Below are 6707 nucleotides of genomic sequence, written 5' to 3'. Positions count from 1 at the left end.
TATGTTTTACACTATATTTTTACATTCGTAATTTTACGTAATATAATTTTTTTTACAGTGAGTACATATTTTTTTACATTCTCTTTTTATGTATGAAATAAGACAAAATTTACGAAATGTAAAAATACAGTGCATTGATGTTAAAATAAAGAGGGGGTGAAGAATAACTATTCCTCACCCAGAGTGACGAATAGCGCGATATATATATATATATATATATATATATATATATATATATATATATATATATATATATATATATATATATATATACGCCAGTTTGGAACACCTAGGTGCTCAAGCACCTTGCCCACAAACCGTTGGATTACATTGAGATGTGTGCATGTGTAATTAGTATTAGCAGTATTGGGTCAACCATATTAGCTCTTTATTAGGAAAGAATTATTGCAAATTATTGCTTTATATGGACACTTAATGCCCAGATTAAACAATATAGGGGAAAAATAGCAATTAATGGTCCGGCCATGCATGCTCCATGGTACGTCTCCAACTTTATTTTTTATACATGCACTTCTTTCTTTTTTACATGAAAATAGGAAGTCATATACATAATTAGATACGTACGTATATGATCGTCTTAAGAACAGAAGGTATAGTTATCTTTTGTCTCCATGGAAAAATACACATGTACGTCTTCAAGCTTTTTTCAAAATGGATATTTTTTTGGTATGTGCATATCCATCATATTTTTTTGCATACCCTCCAGATGTGAGATTTGTACCCGGGTATTCAGATACCTATGGATGCCATAATTCATGTAGTCGGGTATATACGTAGCCATATTTTACTATATATATGTTGATATGATACCTAACAGTTTCTACACTTTTTCATATAGCCGGGTATATACGTGTGCAGACACATTGGGTATACTGTTTTATTTATGTTCGTTGGGTATATACTAGAAGATTTATGTGACCATGTCGTATAAACTATGTGGATATACTAGGAGTTTTTTTTTGCTACGAAGGTACAGTAGAAGTTCATTGGGTATATTTTACATAGCAAGATATATATGTAGCCATATTTACGTGACCTGAAATATATGTACCGTGTATGTACATCGTCAGTAGGTACCGAATACAAGTATTAGATAGTTAGGAAATACATTATTTGGTATATACATATCACGTATGTAAATAATTTCATTAGTAGGTATTCGATGCCCATATTAGATAGTTAGGAACCAAAAATGATATGTAAGAGTTCAAAAAATATTGAATATATACGAGTACGAGTTGGTATGTATTAGATATTTAGGAAACAAAAATACACGCATTAGATAACCATGACAGTTCAAATAAAAAAACATTAATACGAATTTATTATATGGCAAGTCTTGCATGTCTAATAATTAGGAAACAAAAATAAATCATAAGTATGGAAAGTCTTGCATGAAGAATGAGTAGAAAACTAATTAAATATATCACGGTTTCCAAAACAATCAAGGTGCCCAGGCACCTAGGTGCCCTATCTATTTTACCTATATATATATATATATATATATATATATATATATATATATATATATATATATATATGGACAAGGCATTACTTACCTTCGTTCTCCTTGAGCTGCCTCTTGGCAAGACCGAGCTTTTTTTCGGACCGCTCGAGGTTCTGCCTCAGTGCAGCGACCTCCGTAGTCAGTGCGGCAGAGGTCATCAGCGAAGCCTGCATACGCATACAGACATACTTATATTAGACTCCTGCAAATATTATTTGATCCTCCATTCGACTTTTCTTTGTGAACACCAAATAGAGCATTAGGGGCTACTGTCTATACCGTAATATTTTCCTATATTTTAAATACTTACCCCAAAGCCTGTTAGAAGGCTGGCACAGGCTTCAGTCAGTCCGCTTTTGGCGGACTGAACCTTCTTGATCACCGCACTCATAATAGTGCGGTGCTCTTCGTCGATGGAAGCGCCGCGAAGCGCTCCCAGCAGGTTGTCCGGTGCCTCTGGATGGACAGAGGTCACTGGCACGGGCGGCTTGCCCCTCTTGGAAGGGGCCGCCTGCCGGAGTCTGGAACCACTGGAGGTTCCGGCGCGGCGTTCGGCTGGGGGCCGAACTTGGAGCCCTTGGGAGTCTTGCTCCCTTCGCGCCTGGAGTCCGGAAGGTCGCCTTGAGGCGCCTTCGGGACTGTCTCCCCCCGGCTCGGTGCCCCTTGAGACAATACCTCGACATCGTCCGTAGGGCGAGGAGAGGAGGCGGTTGGAAGTGTATCACTATCTATATCTGACGAGTCCAAGGAACCGTCCGACGAGGATACGTCGATACGGGCTCGGGGCGGACTGCATGATCATATTCGACGATTAGGAGAAGCAGTGCAATAAAAGTATGCTATGAGTTACTCTGGTATCCGAATACTTACGACTTCGCCAGGGGCTTGGCCCTGAGTAACCACTCGTCTTCGCCATCGGCGGCGGTGGTGGAACAGTCCGGAAGGAGAGTCCTTCCCTTCTTGGACCCTTCGGCCTCCCCGGTTGGGGCGGCCTTCCTTTTCTTGTCTTCCCCGGTCGGAGGGGGAAAATCTTCATCTTCCTCCTCCTCGTTCTCACGGGAGGAGGGCGTCTTGGAGTTATCAGACGATGAGTTCGATACCACCTAGCGCCGGGAACTCTTTCGGGTTTCCTTGGCCTTCTTCCTGGTCTTCTCCGGCACCTCATAAAGAGCCGGAGTCCGCATCTTCATCAGGAGAGCGTTCATAGGGTCTTCGGGCAGAGGGGCCGGACAGTGAATCTGCTCCGATGTCTCCACCCAGTCCTGTCAAAGGCATGGGAGCTCAGACCCCGCACATGGTTAAGCTATGGGAAATAAATACCCTACCAGATGTACAGAACTTACCGGATTCGCAGGGCGCTTCGCGCTTAGCTGCGGTCCTCGCTAAGAGAATGAGGGACCTCGGCGCCCTTGAACATCACCTTCCAGACGTCCTTATGCTTCGTGTCGAAGAGCTCGCGTAGAGTCTGGTGCTGGGCCGGGTCGAACTCCCATAAGTTGAAAGCCCGTTGTTGACACGGGATGATCCGGTGGAAGAGCATGACCTGGACTATGTTGACAAGCTTAAGTTTCTTGCTTATCATTTTCCGGATACACTTTTGGAGTCCGTCCAGCTCCATCGATGAACCCCAAGACAGGCCCTTCTCCTTCCAGGAAGTGAGCCGTGTGGGGATTCCGGATCGAAACTCGAGGGCCGCCACCCAGTTGGTGTCGCGCGGCTCGGTGATGTAGAACCACCCCGATTGCCACCCCTTTATGGTCTCCACGTAGGATCCCTCGATCCATGTAACATTGGGCATTTTGCCCACCATGGCTCCGCCGCATTCCGCTTGTTGGCCGCCTACTACCTTCGGTTTGACATTGAAGGTCTTCAGCCACAGGCCGAAGTGGGGCCGGACACGGAGGAAGGCCTCGCACATGACTATGAACACCGAGATGTTGAGGATGAAGTTCGAGGCCAGATCATGGAAGTCCAGCCCATAGTAGAACATAAGGCCGCGGATGAATGGATGGAGGGGAAACCCCAGTCCACGGACGAAGTGGGAGAGGAAAACCACCCTTTCGTAAGGTTCCGGGGTAGGGACGATCTGCCCCGCGGCGGGCAGCCGGTGCGCGATATCCGCGGCTAAGTATCCGGCCCCGCGTAGCTTTTTGATGTCTCCCTCCGTGACGGAGGAGACCATCCACTTGCCTCCCGCTCCGGACATGTTTGGAGAGGGTTGAGGAGAAGGATGTGGACTTGGGCGCTGGAGCTCGAGTACACGAGAATGGATGAGCAAAGAGGAAAAAGGCATGGGTAGAAACAGGTGAACCCTTATCCCTTTATAAGGGCGGACGAAATTATGCGCACCCACCAGCCTGGTAAAACTCGCTTATCCCCCAAGCGCCGTAATTGATGGTGCGGTTGGGTTACCCACGTCTGTATTGATGGGAATCCCGTAATAAGGGGACACGATCTCTGCTTCGACAAGACGTGCCAAGGAAACCGCCTCGCGAAACACGCTGAGATAGGTTATGAAAAACGATTCGAATAAAGACCTGGCTGTGGTGTGATGCCACGCTACGGGGTACGTCAGCAGATCAGATTTGTGGAAATATTATTCTCTCTACGGTGGTATGTGAAACTTGTTTTGCAGAGCCGGACACGATCCTCCTGTTCAAAATCTTCTATGAAGTATTCGGAGGAGGAACCCGCCTTGCAATGCCGAAGACAATCTGCGCGCCGGACTCATCGTCATTGAAGCCTGGTTCAGGGGCTACTGAGGGAGTCCTGGATTAGGGGGTATCCGGACAGCCGAACTATATCCTTTGGCCGGACTGTTGGACTATGAAGATACAAGATTGAAGACTTCGTCCCGTATCTGGATGGGACTCTCCTTGGCGTGGAAGGCAAGCTTGGCAATACAGATATGTAGACCCCCTTCCTTGTAACCGACTATGTGTAACCCTAGCCCCCTCCGGTGTCTATATAAATCGGAGGGTTTTAGTCCGTAGGACAACATACAATCATACCATAGGCTAGCTTTTAGGGTTTTGCCTCTCTGATCTTGTGGTAGATCAACTCTTGTACTACTCATATTACCAAGAATAATCAAGCAGGACATAGGGTTTTACCTCCATCAAGAGGGCCCGAACCTGGGTAAAACATCGTATCCCCTGCCTCCTGTTACCATCCGCCTTAGACGCACAGTTCGGGACCCCCTACCCGAGATCCGCCGGTTTTGACACGGACATTGGGGCTGCTCAGAGTTAGTGCATGGCTTTTGTTGTTTGAGAGCAACCCACCTCAAAGCCTTTGAGAGAGAAATCCTTGCGAGGACAAAGCCCAAAACACCCAGAGCCCAAAGAGTGTTTGGCATCACTGAAGTCTTTCTGTCCGCGTGATCTTAAGACTTGTTACACTTAAGGACTGTGAATCCTCTAGCCGGTTAGGCGTCGCGTTCTGAGCATCCAAGAGTCATTGTGGATCGCCGGTGAACGAAGTCTGTGAAGGTTTGGAAATCTACCTTGAAGACTTACCTGAGTGATTGGGCGAGGACTAAGTGTCCTTAGCTCAAGTGGAACAAGGTGAAGACGCGGTCTTCTGAGTTGAATCTTAACCTCCCTAACTAGACGTACAATTTTCACAGCAACTAGAACTGGTCCAACAAATCCTTTGTCTTCACCAAGCAACTGGTTCTATCTCTTCCTTCTCTTTACTTACTATTTGTCTTCGTGAAGTCATTGTCTGCTTGCATTATCTGTTTGACTTCATTGTGTGACTACTTGTTCTGATTGGCTTCATACTATTTTCCATCCTGATCCACACTGCCTAGCTGCTAATAGTCTTTGTGCTTTCACTTCATTGAATACTTGACTATGGCTTGCCTAGTGTAGTCTAGCTTCCGCTGCATGTTAATAGGTTCATTTCTATTGTTTGTCTTCGAAACTTCCATGTTTTGAAGACTTTCATAAAAATCGCCTATTCACCCCCCTCTAGTCGATAACTAGCACTTTCAATTGGTATCAGAGCAAGGTACTTCCTTGTTCTGTGTGATTCAGTTTAACCTCATGGAGTTTTAGCTATGTCGACTGCAGGGATAATCAAAGTCTCCGCTGCATGCCCTGTCTTCGATGGCACTGATTACCCCTACTGAAAGAATAAGATGCGCATGCATCTTGAAGCCATTGATGTCGATCTATGGTATGTCATCAAGAACGGCGTTCCCAAGACTGATGAAGGTGTTACCCTGCTGATGTCAAGAAGTTCGTTCAACTGGATTATACTGCCAAGAACATCATCTATGGTCATCTGACCAAAGGACAGTATGGCCGTGTGAGTTCTCTGGAAACGTCGAAGCTAGTCTGGGACTGGCTCTCCAAGGTCAACGAAGGCATATCAACCAAGAGAGATCAAAGGATCAGTGTCCTTCGCAACCTCTTCAACCGCTTCAAGAGAAACGATAATGAGAATGTTCAGCTCACATTTGATCGCCTCACTGACATCACAAATGAGCTTCATGCTCTCGGCGCCACTGAGATCACCAAGCATGAAATCGTCAAGACACTCCTGAGATCACTTGACAGCTCGTTGGACACCCTAGCCCTGATGATTCAAGAACACCCTGACTTCAAGACACTCGATCCGTCTGACATACTTTAGAGGCTCAACACACATGAGTTTCAGCTATCTGAGAGAAGAGATATCTATGGTCCCAACTATGGCCGAACTCGCGCTTTGAAGGCAAAAGCTGCTTCCTCATCTGAAGAAGAATCTGACTGCAGTTCTGGTGATCCTGAAGACATTGCAAAGGAACTTGCTATGCTTGTGAAGAAGTTCCAAAAATTCACCAAGAAGAAAGGCTTCAGAAAGTCTTCACAATCCAACTCAATAAATGATGAAGCTTCTACTCATGACCACAAGAAGAGAACATGCCACAAGTGCAAGAAACCTGGTCACTACATCCCTGAGTGTCCGCAGTGGAACAATGAAAACAAGAAGAAGAAGAGCAAGGAATATGATTCTGAAGACAAGAAGAAGAAGAAATCCTCAAAGTCTTCTTCCAAGTCTTCATCAAAGTCTTCATCACACAAGAAGAGATCATCTGGCAAGGCTCGTGCTTTTGTTGGCAAGGAGATGGATTCAGAGGAGGAGTCTGCTTCTGAGGAGGCGGAGGTGGAGTCTGAGGAGGAGTCCGACT

The sequence above is a fragment of the Triticum dicoccoides genome, chromosome 6A (assembly GCF_002162155.2).
Source record: "Triticum dicoccoides isolate Atlit2015 ecotype Zavitan chromosome 6A, WEW_v2.0, whole genome shotgun sequence".
In the NCBI taxonomy this organism is placed as follows: Eukaryota; Viridiplantae; Streptophyta; class Magnoliopsida; order Poales; family Poaceae; genus Triticum; species Triticum dicoccoides.
The sequence above is the reverse complement of the archived record's forward strand: the minus strand, read 5'-3'. Positions refer to the sequence as shown.